At 41.1% G+C, this 21,735-nt stretch overlaps 1 long non-coding RNA gene across 1 annotated transcript; it reads right to left on the bottom strand.

The window, feature by feature from the left end:
• Window positions 1-2,514: 2,514 nt before the first annotated feature.
• Window positions 2,515-21,639, bottom strand: LOC118918435 (uncharacterized). The gene is made up of 3 exons (XR_008998293.1): window positions 21,487-21,639; window positions 19,730-19,831; window positions 2,515-2,654 (listed from the first exon to the last, which is right to left on the bottom strand). It is a non-coding gene; the product is annotated as an uncharacterized LOC118918435 (long non-coding RNA).
• Window positions 21,640-21,735: the final 96 nt, after the last annotated feature.

Genomic DNA, 21,735 nt, shown 5'->3' with positions numbered 1-21,735 from the left:
AAAAGAAAAGTGCCAAAGAAAGGAGAAAAAAGGACAGGCATACACACACACATACCACCGATACACATGTACACACACACATGCATGCACACACACCACTGACCCACCAGTGCATGCCGGGAGACAGGCCCTTGGGGCTCCTAGGTTCTGGTCTGGGTCCTGCCAGACATCTGGGCATTGGTCTCTAACTCCCCTGGCTGGCATGAACAGGCTGGAAGGGTTGCTGGGTGGTCCTGCACGTCTTCATGGCAGGCAGTCTCCAGGAAGGTCAGGAGGGGTGATGAGGGTGTAAAGCCCCTCAGAACACCCAAAGAGGTGCTTTCCAGGCCTCACAACACCCTCTTCTGCAAGGGTGTTTTACTTAGTATCTATGTGTCCCCAAGAGGATTTCAGGCCCACAAGTCCAGCTAGGAGTAAGCCACCTCATTTCCTCCTTTGTGCGGGCTTCTTGGTGTGGAGACGTTTCTGTGTCCTCTGCTTTTAGAGAAACCTTATGCCTTTAAACTTTGTTTGCATCTTTTCCTTAATCGCCACCTATTGTGACATCAACACATACATTTACACGTGTGTAGATTCCAGAACAAAAATGGTGGTCCACAGACCAAAACAGTTCCCTCTTTCCAGGCCATAAATCACATTTTCTCTTATCATTTCTTGTTTCCTCCCAGACAGAGCTCCTGTGAGGAGTGAGCCTGACTCGCAGCTGCTTCTCCATCCAGTGCTCCTGATGAAGGTTATGATGAGATGTCTTCTGGCACGGGGACCTTTTCATCACCTGGCTGCATTCTTCTGCTCTATTTCCCCTAGTTAACCCTGGGAGCACATCTAAGGAAGAACTACGGCGGTTTGCCTGATTAGTGAAGCATACCCTTGGATGGGTATACCTAGTTGAAAGCCAGCCTTCTGTGACATTGGTTCAGAGGGCAGCAGTTCATAAGGATGTCTACTGGAGGCCTGGACCTAGGACTAGTTGATTCTTTATGGCGTAGTGGTGTGCAGTGCCCAGCCATTCAACTCATGGGTCATGGGTCAGTATCAGTACCACCAGGAAGCTTATCAAAAGTACAAGGACTCAGCTGCCACCCAGACATACTGAGTCAAAAACCTGCATTTTAACAGACCCCCCGCCCCAACCTCAACTGATGCACATTAGAATTTGAGAAGCCCTGGTGTAGTGGGCAAGGCTTTAGGCTTGGCGTTGCAAAATCTGACTTATGCCAGTTCTGAGTTTTACCAACTGTGTGACCTCTGAGCCCCGGCTTCTTTATCGGCAAACTGGAGATGATCAAAACAATCCCTTCCTCACAAGATTATTATGAGGCAAATTAACCTAAAATAAATATATAAGAGCATTCTGTAAACCATACATCACTCTGACTCAAGCACTGTGAGTAATAAGGCCATGCTGCTTTTAACATGGATCAATGTTAACTAAGCAGTATGGTAATTTTGCAACATGTACATAGATCAAACCATTAGGTTGTACATATGAAACGTATACACTGTTATATGTCAATCATATCTCAATAAAACTGGGAAAAAATGAAATAAATCAAGATTTAAATATTTTTTAAAAATAAAAATGTTACCTGAAATACAGATGCAATTCCTGTGTTGATCTATTACCTAGATGTGGGTGTTGTCACAGACTTAGACCGTTGCCTAGTAGACATGAGCCTTGATCCCAAGAGAAGCCAGTGAACTGGTTTAGCACTACTGAAGAGTTGATACACTTAGTGCCAATTTCAGCCTTGGTGCTTTTTATTTAGAAAACTTGCAATGCCAGACTCTGCATTACTGTCAGCTGATACCACCCACCCATCCTTCCCTTGGTAACTAGAGACAATCTGAAGCACAAGGCATTTAAAACACAAATACCCAATGGAGGTATTATTTTCAAGGAGTTCCTTATATATCTAAGGCATTATAACTGCCCATTACTCCCACACCAGGCTTTTATACAGGGCACCCACTGAGGACCTGAAAAACTTGCCTAAAACATAAGATTCTGTATGAGTAAGAGAAGTTTTAATTTGAAAATGTGATACTGTCTTGAAAATACCATGATCTGTATTGTTGCACTGTTGCCATACTAATGGTTCTGCATTTGATTACCTTTAAATATTACAACATTCTTCATAATACTATCATTAACTCTATTTTAGAGACAAGAAAATGAGGTACAGAGCTGTTAAGTGGCTGGTAAAGTAATTAAACAAGAAGGCCATTAGACTGAGGTGGTCCTAATGCCTTCGCAGCCTATGTAAGCAAACCAAAACCAAAGCCAGAGTCAATGCACTTGAATCTGAGAAAATGGAACTTCAGAACAACCAGTCAGACAGACAATGAAACTTTCCCAGATAAGTCAAATGCTTAAATTATAGCCAATCAAATAATTTCCTTGCTTTATGTCTGAATCTTCCCCATAAAAACCTTTCCCCTCAATCGTACTGGAGGGCACTCCTAACCACAGCTGGGGTGGTAATGCCCCATTTCAACTGAGGTACATTCAAATAAACTCATGAAAATTTTAATGTGCCTTATTTTATCCTCTAACATGACTTGCTGAAGATCAAGCAGCAGGCAAGTGTTGACACCAAGTCACCAGGCAGTCTGACTCTAAATCCTCTACAGTGGACTCTGATATTTGTCCTCTGAAAAAGATGGAAATAAGCACTAGGTCAGTGGTCTCAAGTTAGCTACACCTTGGAATCACCTACAGAGTTTTAAAAAGTATTAATGTCACATAGACTGGAAAAAAATATTCTCAGTTAATTCATCTGACAAAAGCCTTGCATCCAGACTCCATAAAGAATCCTCACAAATGAACAGTAAAGGACCAACAACCCAGTCTTTAAAAAGACAAGACTTGAACGCTCCACAAAAGTAGATGAATGGCCAATAAGCCCATGAAAGGAGGCTCAATATCATTAGTAACAAAAGGACTGAAAATAAACTAACAACGAGGTACCCTTTCATACCCACCAGGGTGGCTAACATCAAAAAGAATAACACCAAATGTTGACAAAGATGTAGAGCAACTGAAATTCTCATGCTTAGCTGCTGGGTGTGTAAAATAGCACAACCAGATTGGCGAACTGTGGTGAATTTGTATAAAGTCAAAAATGCACTGAACTTTCAAACCAGCAATTTTAATCCAACATACTTAATGGAGAGAAATGAATGAATCGGTTCCCCAAAAAAACTTCTCCAAGAATGCTTGTAACAGCATTGTTCCAATTATCCAATGTGACTAAAAGACCACCTCCAAATCAGAGGCATACAACCATTTTTCATGCTCACAGATTCTGTGGACAGGAATTGAGAAGGGACACAGTGGCACAGCTCCTCTCTGCCCCACCATGGCCCTTGTGTGATACAGCCATTCCCACTCTGGTCTGGCCCTGGGTTGGGATGGCTGGTCTGAGCTCACCTGGAACTTTCAACCAGAGTCTACAGTAGACTTTCCCAAATGGTGGTCTAAAGGTCCCAGACATATTCCATGCAGCTCAGGGTCTAAGTTGGTATTCCCAAAGAACTTCCCAGCTTTGAGAAGTTGCTTGGCCTTTTAAATTACAGCCTCAGAAGTAATGTAATATCTGCATTAATTCACTGGGGTTGCCATAACAAAACACCAAAGACTGGGGGGCTTGAACAACAGACATTTATGTTCTCACAGTTGTGGAGGCTGGAAAGTCCAAGACTAAGGGTTGGTGGTTGGTGAGGACTCTCTTTCTGGCTTGCAGACTGCCGCCTTCTCACTTGTTTTCATGAGGCTTTCTTCTGTGCACAGAGAGAGAAAACTGGTCTCTCTTCCTCTTTTTATAACACCAGCCCAATATATTAGGGTCTGCCCTTATGACCTCATTTAACCTTAATTACCTCCCACAGTGACAGTACCTGCCGTCGAAGTCGAACGGCCCGAAGGGGAGGCGTGGAGCTGAATATATGTACAACTCACTCTGAGAGGACGCCCCACGTTGGGCACCAGATGTAATGTGCCACTCATCTTCTTTGGCTGAAATGAGAGGACAAAAAACACAGACAGCACAGACAGACAGACAGACAATGGCTGCAGCCCCGATGTGGCGCAGCACCTTTATTTTTATACTGCCTTTCTCGGACCTCAGCCAAGTGCTATACTCATCTTTTCCTTCTCAGGGGGGGGCATGCCAGAAGCAGGGGTGGTGTTTTCATACATCTCAAGGTCTCCCTATTTTCAGAGTGTGGCGTCTTGGCTCGTCTTTGAGGACAAGATATGTTTTTGTGGGCAGATAACTTCCAAGGACGGCACCGGTTGTTCTCAAGCTTGTGCTTTCCCATGCTGCATTCAGACATGGGGGAAGGTGCTTTCCCATGCTGCCTACAAACATGTGAGAAGACAAAGGCCGTCCCCTACATCTCCCCCTTTCTTTAAATATTACATGGCTGAGATCGAACATGTCGAAGGACAGACATTACTTGAATATATATATATATAGGTTTTAACAAACTACTAGTTAAATTGCATACACACATTAACAGAATAGGAATACAGATACATAACAAAGGCAGACTTACAATTACTAGTTATATGTAATGAAATTAAGAAAACTAATTAGATAACTCAGGTATTTGTAAAAACTTATTGACAATGTGATGGATATCATCTAATTGATTTTGGGTAGTTTGAGAAAAATCAGACAAATTGAAACAGCACATTCTTGGAAATTGTTCACATCCTACATGTTCTTTTAATAGCAGACAGTCTATAGCAGAGCGATTCTGAAGCACTGCAGCTCGCACTTCTCCCAGTTCTTGGTTGAGTTCAGATAGTAAAGAAGCAGTCAAGTTTGTTGTTTTGCTATATGCACAGGCTAACTTAGATATCTCTTTCTGCATTCCAACGCCAAGTCCAGGAACCGGCAGGAGGAATGCAGCTGCAACTGCAACAGCCGCAGGATCTTAAAGTTTCAAGTTTTCATCACAATCAGATGGCAGAGGTCGGAGAAGCCCCTTGCGCCTATATCCAGGATGTAGAGCAGGAAGAATGCGTCCTACACCATAGTGTGAAGAAAGGGCTTGATATGTTTTGTTATTAAACAAAAATACCTAACTGTTTGGGAGTCTATATTTAGAAGACCATTTTACACTGATTGTAGAATTACAGTAAGAGGGTACATGAGTACAATCAATACATACACAGTGATTATAGTAGTACTAACAGGTAAATTTAATTAAGCACCAGGAGTAAGTGCCTTAGGGGGAAGAGTGACATTTCTGTAACATAAAACATTCAGTAATAAAGTTTAGCATTATTCCTTTTGACAGTGCTTTCCAGGTAAATATATATTGGGTAAATAAGCCAAATTAGTCCAGTATTTTCCTTGATGAGGAGAAGAAATTCTACTGATATGTTCCAGGGGCCCTCTGGAAAATATCAGAGTTAATTAGAGGTAAAAATACCTTTTTGAATTTGATTTTGGGAAGTTGTCAGAAGAAAGTTTCTTTGGCACTTGCTTAAATAGGATTATAGGTTGCCATGAAGCAATACTTATCTATTAGGTTACACAGTTGTTAGCATAGTTTAGCTTTTAGTCCTTTTAATATTAAGATCTCATTTTTTGAAATACTCGGACAATTCACTGAGACTTTAAGCATGAGAAACTGCTTTGATAAAACAATTAGAGAACCCTTTGCAATCTTTCGACAGAAAAAGCAGATTAACAGTTAAAAAAATTAGGGTTTTTAAACTGAAAACAAAATTCTAATTTTGCTGTGTACTTGATACTGAGACTCATTTGCTTTAATTTTATATAGCATGACCATACCAATTATTTCACAAATTTTCTATAACTTCCTTTTACATTCAGTTCTCCCTCTTTAAATAAATAGCTGTACTTTAGAACAAAGTTACTTTCTTTTATCAAAAGACACATTTTTTAGCATGCAGAACGAATTTCCATTCCTTATATCTTCTCTTATTAAAACATACATCTTTTAGCATAGAGAAATGTTTTGTTTATTACTTTAAGTAGTTTTATTTAGAACTTAAAACCATTAGGAACCTTAATTTTCAGTGAACACTGAGAAGTAGGCTATTGTAAACTGTTAAACTAACATTCTTTAGATTGACAAATTTATGAACACATTTTGTAATTTCTGTAACCATGAACTTTACAGTACAATCTCTCACTAAGCACAAAGTCTATCTTCTTAACTTAGCAAAACTTTAAGGTTTTAGGTTACCACAAAGATTCTCAGGCTGTAGGTAGGTATACACACTGTAACACACAATTATTATTAAGAAGTTCACTTGCTATGTTTAGTTTATTCATTCTTAACAACTATGCTAGATTACTTACAAAACTTTTACTGAATATTAGACAAAGTCGAGCCTCTAAGCATTTTAATCTTGAAAGATTTAGTAGATAACATCAACTTAAGTGACTTTAGGTAAACTTAGGCAGCTGATAACCATAAGGACATGTCCATTTTAGTTCAACTTAAATTAGCATTAATGCTTAATATTTTCTATTAGAATTTTCTGGAAATTTTAGAATGCTCAATTTTCACAAGCACTTGTCTTTAAATCAATCTTATTAATACCCTCCGGAGGTAGAAAAATCTGTCATTTACACTCTTAGACACACAAACATTTAGACTGAGACATAACGACTACAGTTAGCAACACTTTTCATATAAAAACATATACACAGACAAACTGACATAAAGATTTGAATTTCTAATGTTCAATTATCTTCTTTCTTTTTAGCTTACTTGATCAAAGTACTTCAGTTTTCAAGAATACACTCCAAGGGCAAGCAGTTTACATAACTGGGTTAAGGTTTAGACAGCTTCAGTCCAGGGGGCTTTGCGCTGCGCGTCTGCAGCATATGCTTAAGTATCTGTGCAAATAGGACTCGGTTATTTCCAGCCCCCATGATACTCTCAGAGGTTAAATGATTCACCGCCCCTCACCTGTTTCGTGCGCACTGTTATCTCTCAGCGGCTCTCACGTTCTCCTCTGTACTTCAGGTCCCTGTTTGGGCACCACTTGACGGTGCCTGCCGTCCAAGTCGAACAGTCCGAAGGGGAGGCATGGAGCTGAATATATGTACAACTCAACTCTGAGAGGACGCCCCACGTTGGGCGCCAGATGTAACATGCCGCTCATCTTCTTTGGGTGAAATGAGAGAACAAAAAACACAGACAACACAGACAGACAGACAGACAATGGCTGCAGCCCCGATGTGGTGCGGCACCTTTATTTTTATACTGCCTTTCTCGGACCTCAGCAAAGTGCTATACTCATCTTTCCCTTCTCAGGGTGGGCAGGCCAGAGCACCCTGTTGATTTTCTTAGAAACTGTCTAGTAAGCAGGGGCGGTGTTTTCACACGTCCTCAAGGTCCCCCTATTTTCAGAGTGAGGCGTCTTGGCTCGTCCTTGAGGACAAGATATGTTTTTGTGGGCAGATAACTTCCAAGGACTGCACCGGTTGTTCTCAAGCTGGTGTTTTCCCATGCTGCATTCAGACATGGGGGAAGGTGCTTTCCCATTCTGCCTACAAACATGTGAGAAGACAAAGGCTGTCCCCTACACCACAGGTTCTCTTTGCAAATACAGTCACTTCGGGGTGGGGGGGTAGGGCTTCAACATATATATATAATTGGGGTGACATAATTCAGTCTAGAAAAAGGTTATTTCCACGATTCTCTATTATTTGAAGCAGTCACAGCCTGTCCAGCTCCAGCAGGAGAGGAGGGGAAAGCCACTTCTGATGAAGGAGTGTCAAATATTTTGTGGCCATGTTTTAAAATCACTACACTACTCTTGTTCGTAATAGCCCCAAATTGTAAACTCCAAAATCTATCAACATCAAAATGGATAAATGGCAATTAATATAATCAAATATTACTGGGTAATAAAAAGGAGTATAAACCACATGGATGAATCTCAAAAACATTATTATTTTTTTAAAGTTTTTTTAAATTTTGGCATCATTAATCTACAATTACATGAGGAACATTATGTTTACTAGACTCCCTCATCACCAAGACGCCCCCACATACCCCATCACAGTCACTGTCCATCAGTATAGTAACATGCTGTAGAATCACTACTTGTCTTCTCTGTGTTGTAAAGCCCTCCCTGTGCCACTCCCTACATTATACATGCAAATCATAATGCCCCCTTTATTTCCCACCCCTCCATCCCTCCCTTCCCACCCATCCTCCCTAGTCCCTTTCCTTTGGTAACTGTTAGTCCATTCTTGGGTTCTGTGATTCTGCTGTTGTTTTGTTTCCTCAGTCTTTTCTTTGATCTTATACTCCACATATGAGTGAAATAATTTGGTATTTGTCTTTCTCCGCTTGGCTTATTTCACTGAGCATAATACCCTCTAGCTCCATCCATGTTGTGGAAAATGGTAGAATTTGTTTTCTTCTTATGGCTGAATAATATTCTACTGTGTATATGTATCACACCATCTTTATCCATTCATCTATTGATGGACACTTAGGTTGCTGCCATTTCTGGGCTATTTTAAATCATGCTGCGATAAACATAGGGGTGTATCTGTCTCTTTCAAACTGGGATGCTGTATTCTTAGGGTAAATTCCTAGGAGTGGAATTCCTGGGTCAAATGGTATTTCCAGTTTGAGTTTATTGAGGAATCTCCATATTGCCTTCCACAATGGTTGAACTAGTTTACATTCCCACAAGCAGTGCAGGAGGGTTCCCCTTTCTCCACAACCTCACCAACATTTGTTGTTGTTTGTCTTTTGGATGGTGGTGATCCTTACTGGTGTGAGGTGATATCTTATTGTGGTTTTAATTTGTACTTCTCTGGTAACTAGTGATGTGGAGCATCTTTTCACGTCTGCTGGCCATCTGAATTTCTTCTTTGGAGAACTGTCTGTTCAGCAACTCTGCCCATTTTTTAATTGGATTACTTGATTTTTGTTTGTTGAGGTGCATGAGCTCTTTATATATTTTGGATGTTGACCCTTTATCAGATCTGTCATTTATGAATATATTCTCCCATACTGTAGGATGCCTTTTTGTTCTATTGGTGGTGTCCTTTGCTGTACAGAGGCTTTTCAGCTTGATATAGTCCCACTTGCTCATTTTTGCTTTTGTTTCCCTTGCCCGGGGAGATATGTTCATGAAGAAGTCGCTCATGTTTATGTCCAAGAGATTTTTGCCTATGTTTTCCTCCAAGAGTTATATGGTTTCATGACTTACATTCAGGTCTTTGATCCATTTCAAATTTACTTTTGTGTATGGGATTAGACAATGATCCAGTTTCATTCTCTTACATGTAGCTGTTCAGTTTTGCCAAAACCAGCTGTTGAAGAGGCTGTCATTTCCCCATTGTATGTCCATGGCTTCTTTATCATATTTTAATTGACCATATATATTTAGGTTAATATCTGAACTCTCTATTCTGTTCCACTGGTCTGTGGCTCTGTTCTTATGCCAGTACCAAATTGTCCTGATTACTGTGGCTTTGTAGAACAGCTTGAAATTGGGAGGGGAGATGCACCCTGCTTTATTCTTCCTTCTCAGGATTGCTTTGGCTATTTGCGGTCTTTTGTGGTTCCATATGAATTTTAAAACTATTTATTCCAGTTCGTTGAAGAATGTTGCTGGTATTTTGATAGGCATCACATTGAATCTGTAGATTGCTTTAGGCAGGATGGCCACTTTCACAATATTAATTCTTCCTAGCCAAGAGCATGGAATGAGTTTCCATTTGTTAGTGTCCTCTTTAATTTCTCTTAAGAGTGTCTTGTAGTTTTCAGGGTATAGGTCTTTCACTTCCTTGGTTAGGTTTACTCCTAGGTATTTTATTCTTTTTGATGCAGTTGTGAATGGAATTGTTTTCCTTATTTCTCTTTCTGTTAGTTCATCATTAGTGTATAGGAAAGCAACAGATTTCTGTGTATTAATTCTGTATCCTGCAACTTTGCTGAATTCAGATATTAGTTCTAGTAGCTTTGGAATGGAGTCTTTAGGGTTTTTTATGTACAATATCATGTCATCTGCAAATAGTGACAGTTTGACTTTTTTTTTTTACCAATAGGGATGCCTTGTATTTCTTTGTGTTGTCTCATTACTGTGACTAGTACATACAGTACTATGTTGAATAAAAGTGGGGAGAGTGGGCATCCCTGTGCTGTTCCCAATCTTAGGTGAAAAGCTTTCAGCTTCTTGATGTTAAGCATGATGTTGGCTGTGGGTTTGTCGTATATGGCCTTTATTATGTTGCGGTAATTGCCCTCTATACACATTTTGTTGAGAGTTTTTATCATGGATGGATGTTGAATTTTGTCAAATGCTTATTCAGTATCTATGGAAATGATCATGTGGTTTCTGTCCTTCTTTTTGTTGATGTGGTGGATGATGTTGATGGATTTTTGAATGTTGTACCATCCTTGCATCCCTGAGATGAATCCCACTTGATCATGGTGTATGATCCTCTTGATGTATTTTTTAATTCAGTTTGCTAATATTTTGTTGAGTATTTTTTCATCTGTGTTCATCTGGGTTATTGGTCTGTAGTTTTCTTTTCTGGTGGGGTCTTTGGCTGGTTTTGGTATTAGAGTGATGCTGGCTTCATAGAATGAGTTTGGAAGTATTCCCTCATCTTCTATTTTTTGGAAAACTTTAAGGAGAATGGGTATTACGTCTTCTCTATATGTCTGATAAAATTCAGTGGTGATTCCACCTGGTCCTGGGGTTTTGTTCTTGGGTAGTTTTTTTTATTACTATTTGATTTCTTTGCTGGTAATTGGTCTGTTTAGATTTTCTGTTTCTTCCTTGGTCAGTCTTGGATGGTTGTAATTTTCTAGGAAGTTGTCCATTTCTTCTAGGTTTTCCAGCTTGTTAACATACAGATTTTCATAGTATTCTCTAATAGTTTTTTGTATTTCTGTGGGGTACATTGTGACTTTTCCTTTCTCATTTCCAATTCTGTTGATGTGTGTAGATTCTCTTTTTCTCTTAAGTTTGGCCAGGGGCTTATCTATTTTGTTTATTTTTTCAAAGAACCAGCTCTTGGTTTCATTGTTTTCTATTATTTTATTGTTCTCAATTTTATCTATTTCTTCCCTTATCTTTATCATGTCCCTCCTTCTGCTGACTTCAGGCCTCATTTGTTCTTCTTTTTCCAGTTTCAATAATTGTGACTTTAAACTATTCATTTTGGAATGGTCTTCCTTCTTTAAATAGGCCTGGATTGCTATGTACTTTCCTCTTAGAAGTGCCTTCGCTGCGTCCCAGAGAAGTTGGGGCTTTATGCTTTCAGTGTCATTTGTCTCCATATATTGCTTGGTCTCTGTTTTAATTTGGTCATTGATCCATTGTTTATTTAGAAGCATGTTGTTAAGCCTACATGTGTTTGTGAGCCTTTTTGTTTTCCTTGTACAATTTATTTCTAGTTTTATGCCTTTTTGGTCTGAGAAGTTAGTTGGTAGAATTTCAATCTTTTTGAATTTCCTGAGGCTCTTTTGGTGGCCTAGTATATGGTCTATTCTCGAGAATGTTCCACGTGTACTTGAGAAGAATGTGTATCCTACTGCTTTTGGGTTTAGAGTTCTGTAGATGTCTGTTAAGTCCATCTGTTCTCGTGTGTTGTTCAGTGCCTCTGTGTCCTTACTTATTTTCTGTCTGGTGGATCTGTCCTTTGGAGTGAATGGTGTGTTGAAGTCTTCTAGAACAAATGCATTGCATTCTATTTCCTCCTTTAATTGTGTATTTGTTTCACATATGTTGGTGCTCCTGTATTGAGTGCATATATATTTATAATGGTTATATCCTCTTGTTGGGCAGACCCCTTTATCATTATGTAATGTCCTTCTTTATTTCTTGTTACTTTCTTTGTTTTGAAGTCTACTTTGTCTGATACCAGTACTGCAACACCTGCTTTTTTTCTCCTTGTTGTTTGCATGAAATATCTTTTTCCAACCCTTTACTTGCAGTCTGTGTATATCTTTGGGTTTGAGGTGTGTCTCTTGTAAGCAGTATATAGATGGGTCTTGCTTTTTTATCCATTGTTACTCTGTGTCTTTTGATTGGTGCATTCACTCCGTTTACATTTAGGGTGATTATTCAGAGATATGTACTTATTACCATTACAGTCTTTAGATTCATGGGTACCAAAGGTTCAAGGTTAGCTTCTTTAGTATTGTACTGCCTAACTTAGCTCGCTTATTGAGCTGTTATAAGTACAGTCTGATGATTCTTTATTTCTCTCCCTTCTTATTCCTCCTCCTCCATTCTTTATATGTTAGGTGTTTTATTCTGTATTCTTTTGTGTTTCCTTTGACTGCTTTTGTGGGTAGTTGATTTTATTTTTTGCCTTTAGTTAGTATTTGGTTGGTCTGCTTTCTTTGGTGTGATTTTATTTTCTCTGGTGACATCTATTTAGGCTTAGGAGTGCTTCCATCTAGAGCAGTCACTTTAAAATATTCTGTAGAGGTGGTTTGTGAGAGGCATATTCCCTCAACTTTTGCTTGTCTGGGAATTGTTTAATCCCTCCTTCATATTTAAATGATAATCGTGCTGGATACAGTATTCTTGGTTCAAGGCCCTTCTGTTTCATTGCATTAAATATATCATGTCATTCTCTTCTGGCATGTAAGGTTTCTGTTGAGAAGTCTGATGATAGCCTGATGGGTTTTCCTTTGTAGGTGACCTTTTTTCTCTCTCTGGCTGCCTTTAATACTCTGTCCTTGTCTTTGATCTTTGCCATTTTAATTATAATGTGCCTTGTTGTTGTCCTCCTTGGGTCCCTTGTGTTCAGAGTTCTGTGGGCCTCCATGGTCTGAGAGACTATTTCCTCCCCCAGTTTGGGAAAGTTTTCAGCAATTATTTCTTCAAAGACACTTTCTATTCCTTTTACTCTTTTCTTCTTCTAGTAACCCTATAATGTGAATATTGTTCCATTTGGATTGGTCACATAGTTCACTTAGTATTCTTTCATTCCTTGAGATCCTTTTGTCTCTCTCTGCATCAGCTTCACTGTGTTCCTGTTCTGATTTCTACTCCATTCATGGTCTCTTGCACCTCATCCCGTCTGCTCTTAAGTCCTTCCAGAGACTGTTTTATTTCTGTATTCTCCCTCCCAACTTTATTCTTCAACTGTTGCATATTTCTCTGCAGATCCATCAGCATGGTTATAAACCTTATTTTGAATTCTTTTTCGGGGAGATTCGTTAACTCTATCTCCCCAGGCCCTGTCTCGGGGGTTGTCTGGACTGGTAACTTTGGACTGGACCAAATTCTTCTGCCTTTTCATGGTGATAGAGGTAGCTGTAGGCAGGTAGCGCGTGTGTCAGCTGGGAAACCATAGTCCTTTCCTGTTTGCTCATCTCCTTGCCCTTCTCCACTGCCTGTGTTGGTTACCCACACTCCTGGAGCATCCTCCAGATTAATCCCTCAGGCTGCTGTGGGTGGGATCTCTGTCAGGGTAGGGCAGAGCCCTGCAGGGAGTGGCAGGCATGCCGGGTGTGCTCTCTTGTGAGAGCTGTGCCCCCGCTGGGCAACTGTGTGCTGGCAGCGGCCTTTGGGTCTGGCCCAGGCGGCTGTGAGCCGGGAGGAGTTTCTGGGCGGCTGCTGGGGGCATGGTCGCTCCTGGGCCGCTCGGTTGGCTGCTGTTGCCACCGCTGCCACTGGCTCGCACGCTACTGGGCCGGCGTGTTGGGGTCCGCACCAGCCGGGGGAACGACTGGTTGGCTGCTTATCGCCATGAGGGACTTCAGAGCTGCGCTGCCTCCTAGGTGGTTAGGTCGCCTGGAGCTCCCCAGGATTCCCAGCTGCTGGGCTGTGTGTGCCGGGACGATTCCATCCAGCTGTGAAGCCCCTGTCCCTTTAAGACTTTCAAAAAGCACTAGCTTTTCTTTTGTCCCAGGGGAGCCGGTTGTGGGAACCCACTCACAGATTTTGCCCTTCCGCTTCTCTAATATCCAGCACACCGTGCACCCTGTGTCCATGCTCCCAGTGCGGATTACTAGAGCTGGTTGTTTAGCAGTTGTGGGCTTTCACTCTCTCCCCACTTTGACTGCTTTCTTCCCGCCAGGGAGCTGGGGTGAGGGAGGCATTTGGGTCCTGCTGGGCAGCGGCTTGTATCTTACCCCCTTCGTGTGATGCTGAGTTCTCGCAGATGTAGATGTAGCCTGGCTGTTGTACTGTATCCACTGGTCTCTCTTTTAGGAATAGTTGCATTTGTTGTATTTTCAAATATATATATATGCTTTTGGGAGGAGATTTCTGCTGAACTACTCACGCTGCCATCTTGGCTCCTCCTCAAAAACATTATTTTAAATAAAATAAGCCAGACCCGTCCTCAAAATACACACTGTCTGACTGCATTTATATGAAGTCCCAAAACAGGCAAATCTCACTGATGGTAATAAAAGTCAGAAAATGGTTGTGTCTTGCCTGGGGGCAGTCAGAATTCATCACAAAGGAACATGATGCAACTTTCTTTTGAGATGAAAATGTTCTGCATATTGTTTTTGGATGGAGGTTACACAGGTGTATACAATTGTGAAAGCTGTTTGGACTGAACACCTAAGATATGGACATTTTATTATCATGTGGACTATTTCTATTTCTCTATTTACAAAAAAATTAACAATAATAATAGTACCTGGGTGCTAGTCCCAGAGATTTTGGCTCAATTAATCTAGGGATAGGTCCTGGGCAAGAGGAGCTTCAGAAATTCTCTGTATGATTCCAGTGTAAAGTAGAGGCTGAGGCCCTCTGCACCTGGCCAGTACAAGGTCCTTTAGTGGAGGGAGAGGCCTAGGTAATACCTTGCATAGATATCCAGTGCTTGCTGTGTGTGTGTTTCCTATTGCTGCTGTAACAAATTTACTAGCTTAGAACAACCTAAGTTGATCATCTTACTGTTCTGGAGGTCAGTAGTTCAAAATGAGTATTCAGGGGCTGAAATCAAGGTGAAACAGTGCTGGTTCCTTCTGGAGGCTCCAGAAGGACAGTTGCCTTGCCTTTTCCGGTTTCTAGAGGCTGTCCGCATTCCTCAGCTCATGGCCACTTTATTCCCATCTGTTTCTCATCACATTGTCTTTTCTGTTGACTCTGACCTTCCTGTAGCTCCCTTGTAAGGACTATTGTAGTTCCATCAGGCTCACCTGGATAATCCAGGATCATCTCCCATCTCAAGACACTTAACTTAATCGTATCTTCTCAGTTCCTTTAACACATAAGGGAACCTATTCACAGACTTGGGGGGTAGGATGTGGACATATTTGAGGAGACTTATTCAGTCTACCACACTGGGCTGCTCAAAATGCAGTTTCTCAGATGTCAGAGGAGCAACTCCTTACCTAGAACACTGGAGCCCAGAGGGCTTAGGAAGTTTCCATAGCCAACTCAAACTATGTCTTAAAAGTGACCTGTAAAAAGTTTCCTTATCTCCCTAGACTATACAGCATTGCACATTAGCTGTCCTAAATAACCAGGCCCTGGGGTAGTGACTGAATTAACAGAAAACTCAATTTCCTTTCTCAGGTCTCAGGGGGACAAGGCCCATTACAGTGTGAGAACTAGAGAACAGTAACTGCCCTCTGTCATAACGGGAGGAGCAAGTGCAAACATCAGTCAAAAAAGCAATGAAATATGTGTACAGCCTGTTTTCTTACCTCTCCCTTGACATGAGAAATGAAAGTGGATTATTCAAAAGCTGATGCTGAGAACAATGTGTACTGACAGGATCCACTTTGAGGAATTCTTTCTCTCTTTAATTTTCTCCAAACATTTTTGAGTGCTGACTGTGTGCCAGGTGAAGAACACTGGGAAAGAAACTTCTTCAACTCTGATTCTTCCAATTTCTTCCAGAGGAAAATTCATAAAATACCACTTTGCTCTGTTGTTTCCCTGCTAATGGAGTTCTGATTGTTCTTCTCTTCCTATAGGATAAAGGCCAGGGTCTTCAGTCTGGCCCTTGGGGTCCTGTCTTGTCTGTTATCCTATTACTCCTACTGTGTCCTTTTAATATATAACACAAATTACAGTGGGAAGTATAGATCTAAGCGAAGTAACCATGGAGGATCTGTGCTCTCCTTATACCAAGCAAACTTAGGTGTCCTATTCCTGAAACACAGACACTTCTTGGCAGTTCTATCTAAAACCACCCTCTGAACCTTTTGCATGGAAGAAATTGAGTCCTTTATCCCAGCCCCAGACACTGTTGCTTATGCACTGAGAAATACTAGAATGACAAGGGTTTTCCTCTAGCTAGTATTCTGCAAACAGTCTCTATTCTCACTTTGGTCATAGCAAGGAAGGTGGCCCTACTGGGCTGCTGCCATCTCCCTCTGTCCTTCTCAACATGGCTGCAGCCTTTGCTGGAGTCACATATGCACCACCTCTCTCCTGCCTCAAACAGAAATGAAAACTTGCCCCCAGGCTCTTTGCCTGTTTAGACAGACTCCCCCTTCCAGAAATCAGGAGAGAGGCAAAGAAGTCTGCATGACCACTTTCTCCATAACCTGATGCAAGCAGATGAGAGGCAGAATGCCACCTTCTCAAATGTTCAGGCAGGAATGCCATGAAAGGCCATGCACCCGAGGCTAGTCCTTCACTTCCCAGATTAAAGCCTTTTGGCCCAACCGACCAGACCCATGTCAACTCAACTCTAGAGGTGCACTTCTTTCTCTTTCACCAAACTTTCTTCCCTCAACCTCCATAATCCTCCTGTTGCAAGATGATTCCCCATAGTCTCTCACTTTTCTGCATGTCTCACAAGCTACGCAGTGGGTTCCCTTTGTTCTGAATTATCTTTTCAAGAACACTGTATAACAAACAGCCATTCTCCAGAACAAGGGCCGTTTGCTTACACCTTGGGAGATAGTGTCTTCCCCTAGAACAAAGCGGTAGATACTTACTGCCTATTATCAAATATTCAGGGTCCCTGCGCTCAGAGATTCTTCTGAATTGCAATGCCCTGTGTGTATTGTGTCACTTGCTCTGATCATGTTGGAGCTCAGGGAAATGATGTAAGAAAACGTAGGTTCTTTGGCTACTGCTCTTGTTGTGGGTAATAACATGGCTTCTGCCAGTGTCTGTGAGACCAGGACAGGCTAACTCATTAGCCTGCAAGTAGGGTGAGATCTCAGACCATCTGGATCATGGGGATTCCCTGGTGCAAGACTTAGGGCAAACTGCCTCCCAGCCTACTCTGTTAAGGCCTCTAAAACCTGAGCATTTCAAGTTTATTGAGTCAGTTAGCACTGAATTTAGAAATGTAAATATTTCATTTCCAATTTGATAATATGCTGTCTGTTCCATAAAGACCATGGAAAATTTCAGATGTTGCCTACCCTTCGAATCTGCAGTTACAGGACAGTTCCAAGTTCTATGTGAGATGTTTTAGTGCCACCTACAGGCTACCTTTTAATGAGGCTCTCTGAACTGCAGAGATGATCTACTCCCACATCCTCAGTAGGATGGAGGGGCCTCTGCAAAGAAGGCATGAATCTCATAAATATACCGTACAGCAAAAGAAGCAAGAAGGAAAATGTATATATTGTACAATTTACAGAAAGTACAAAACCAGATGAAACTAATTCTATCAGTTTCCAAAGAAACAGAACCAATAGAATATATTCCTTAAAATAAATCTCTTTTATATAAAATAGTAATATATCATAATTTATACAACAATTTATATAAAGTAAGTCCCTATATATGCAGGGAGACAAGAGGGAGAATGTCAATATATGTTTGTATTTACATATAGAGTTGCCCCTTTGAACAGTGCAGGAGTTAGAGGCACTGGCCCCTGTGAAGATGAAAATTTATGTATAACTTTTGTCTCCCCCAAAACTTATCTATTAATAGCATACTGTTGACCAGAAGCCTTATCGATAACATAAAGTTAATTAACACATATTTTGCAAATGTATTATATACTTGTATTCTTACAATAAAGGTAGAGAAAAGAAAATACTTTTTCAAATTGTCACAGGTCTCCAAAAATATGTTCAATATATTTATTGAAAAAAGTCTGCATGTATGTGGGCCCATGTAGTTCAAATCTATATTGTTCAAGGTCATCTGTACATTTTAAGAGATCTATGTTAAGGAACTGGCCCTGGCTCCTGCTTTGTTCTTAAGACTTTCAACTGAATGGATGAAGTCAATCCACCTTATCAAGGATAATCTTCTTTACTTAAAGTAAAGAACTGATTACAGATGTCAATCACATGTGGTACAAAATATCTTCATAGCAACATGAAGACTAGTATTTCACTAATGTAGGCACTATAGCTTAGCCAAATTGACACATAAAATTAAATACTAGTGATTAACCCTTTGTCACTTGGCTCCTATACATACCTCCTTAAACCATATAAAGACAATACCAAGTTCATAATTCCACCTAGCATGATACAACTCTCCTGTGTACAACTTAAAAACACACTAACCCTTTCCTCAGGAGAGGCTGCAAAGTCCTTGAGGGATGTTTACTATTCTACTTGATGTCCCATGACTTAAATATCATGATGTATAATTAACAATACTTAAGTTCTATCATGTACAGTTAATACAGCTTATGTCATATAACAAGGGACTAAGAGGGGAAGAAGACAATGGTATTTGATACAGACACACATAAGCATGTGTGCGCATGCACACACACACACACATATTTGTAACCAAATAAGGAAGAAATACTCGTAACAGTTACTGTCCTCATTTCTGCAGCTGGTCATGTGGTCATAGCTGTTACTTATAACTACATTCTTACTACCTATCCTGTATTTCCTTTGCCTTTAGCAAGCATCTCCTCTTGATCATCAAGGTCATGATTCCTTGCCTGGTGGGGTGACCAAAACCTTCATTCCTGCCCTTAGTGGTTCTTCCTGGATTGGATTGTTGACGTTTTCCATTGACCTTGATGACAAGGCATGGAATACTAAGAGACAGCCAAGGCATCTCCAGTATTGCACTTTTCAGCATCTCCACTGTGGAGTAGCAGCCCAGTTTCCTCTTGGTAGTCAGAACCATTCACTTTAGTCAGCACAGCATGCCTTTCTTTGCCTGCTGACTCAGAGACAAAAGAAACCCAAAGTGGTTGGGCGGCAGTCTTAACTTCCAGTTCAGTGGAATCACTGTTGTGTCTCTGGGTGGAAGGAAGCATTCTTTCCTTTGAAGCTTGATTCCTGGTTATGGGATCATATATTGAACACTGATTCAGAGCAAATACAGCCTCCTGGAGAACTATGTCCCTATCCTGCAAGGTATTGCTACCCAGCTGGCACTGTAACTGAGTCTTTGAAAGGCCATTCCACCATTTTATAATGACTGCTATTTTAGGATGTTGGGAAACATAAGACTAGCTAATTCTATAAGAATAGGCACGTTGCCAATGACTGTGAAGGGGTATATGGGGGGGGGACTTGGTGAAGAGGGGAACCTAGTAAACATAATGTTCTTTCTGTAATTGTAGATTAATGATACCAAAATAAAAAAAATTATAAAAAATAATGAGTACCTGCAAAAAAAAAAAAAAAGAATAGGCACGTTGCCACACTTCATTTGCTGCTAAGTGAATTCCTTGATCAGGAAGCCAGATGAAACACACCTTACTCTTCATCTTAAAAGAGATATCTTCACATGCCCCACACCACTGGACCCCTAGAAATTTCACCGAGGTGAAGGCCCCTGAATTCATGTCGGATTTATTTCCTACTCTCTAACACACAAATGTCTTACCAGTAAGTTTAGATTAGTTGCTACTTTTTGCCCCCTAGGTCCAATCAGCATAATGCCATGAATGTAATGATATCTTGTGAAAGAGAAAGGCAATCAAGATTCCTGTGAACAAATAGGGATAAAGAGTTAATATAATCCTGAGGTAGGGCAGTGAAAATGTATTGCTGGCCTTCCCAGGTAAAAGCCAACCGCTTCTGGTGGTCTTTGACAGGTAAAGAGAAAAAAGCAATTGTCAGATCAATAGCTGCATATCAGGTACCAGGGGATGTGTTAATTTGCTCAAGCCATGAAACCACATCTAGTATTGTAGCTGCAATTGGAGCCACTACCACATTGGGGGTTAAGGCTTCTACATATGAATTTTGGGGACTCAATGCGACTGTATGTGGAGGAAGGGCCTGTAGGGAGGTACTTAAGATTAAATGAAGTTAAAGGGTGGGGCCTATCTTGTAATATTGGTGTCCTCCTGAGAAAAGGATTACAGAAATGTCTCTCTCTCTGATTGTAAATAGAAGAGAAAGATTATGTGAAGACCCAGTGAGAAGGTGGATGTCTGCAAGCTGGGAGAGAGCTCTCACCAGAAATTTAATCTGACAGCACCTCAGTCTGGGACTTCTAGTGTCCAGGACTGTGAAAGAACAAATTTCTGTATAAGCCACCAGACTGGTATTTTGTTGTGGCGGCCCAAGCCAACTAACGCACAGTGAAAGTATATTACTGAAGGCAAACTGCTTCTGGTGAAAGTCTTTGTTAACAAATATTGAGGAAAAAGCATTTGCCATATCAACAGCTGCCAATATGTTTATTTGCTCAAACAGTAAAACCACGTATGTAATGGCAGTTGCAATTGCAGTGACTAACAAGTAAGTTTAGGATAATCCACTGTCATTCTCCAAGAGCCAGTTTCCTACAGAGGCCACATAGGTGAGTTGAATGGGGCTGTGGTGGGAATCACCATTCCTAAATTCTTCAAGACTTTGAGGGTGGCACTTATCTTGGCAAACTCAGGATATAGTATTGCTTTTCATTTACTGATTTCCTAGGTAGAGGCAGTCGTAGTGGGCATGTATCTGGACTTTCCCACTGTAATAGCCCTTTCTACACAGGTTGGAGAACCAGTGCGGGGATTCTGCCAGTTACTGAGTATGTCTACCCCGATTATGCATTCCAGAACTGGGGAAATAACTACAGGATGAGTTTGCGGACCCACAGGACCCACTGTGAGAAGGAGCTGAGCTTAAACTCCTTAGGTCACCTGATCTCCATAACCCTTACTCCGCTTCCGAGGTTTTGGGTCTCCTAGAATGGTCAGTTCAGGGCTAGCGTTCAGTTAATTCCTGAAAAGTCTAATTCTTTCCTTTTCCCCAAAGCATAAACACTATGGTAAAAAGCCTTTGGTTCCTGGGGAAAGGCTTAGAGGAAGATTAACAGTATGTATTTTTGACAGTGTAGCAGGGTCCTTTACGGGGATCTGGCCTTTTACTTAAGGGTTTTTGGGTCTGTAAACTGGGTCAAGTGTGGAATTGACTGCAAGGCTGTGACTCTCTGTTTTTATGATGCAAATTAGTTTCCACATGGAGAACCTTCTAATTTTGAGTTTTTATCACCCCCAAGCCTGTTTTACCTGTGAAATCTTTATAACCATTTTGACCACTTCCTATCTTTTCATCCTTCGAAGTCCTTACCCCCTCACTTCCTCGCTCCCAACCTCACTCCGTCTGTCTTCACTCTCCGGCTGGCCTGGACCCCGTAGTCACCGCTTCAGGGCCTCTCCCGTTTCTTGTCCCAGCAAAGTTGTCTTCACTCGCTCAGAGCGCTCGACCCGTGTCTTGGAAACACCGACCCAAACTGACACAGGGTCTATAACTGTAGAAAGGATTTTCAACTTTCTCTATTTTCCTACGTCGAACAAGGACGTCCTCTGACTCGCTAGAGAACAGGAAAGACCCGAGTCGAGGGCACAACGCGGGACTCCGGGAGGCGTAGGCGCCGCCTCGCGGGGCATG

The sequence above is a fragment of the Manis pentadactyla genome, chromosome 6, assembly GCF_030020395.1.
Source record: "Manis pentadactyla isolate mManPen7 chromosome 6, mManPen7.hap1, whole genome shotgun sequence".
NCBI lineage: Eukaryota > Metazoa > Chordata > Mammalia > Pholidota > Manidae > Manis > Manis pentadactyla.
This window is presented reverse-complemented; position numbering and strand designations above follow the sequence as displayed.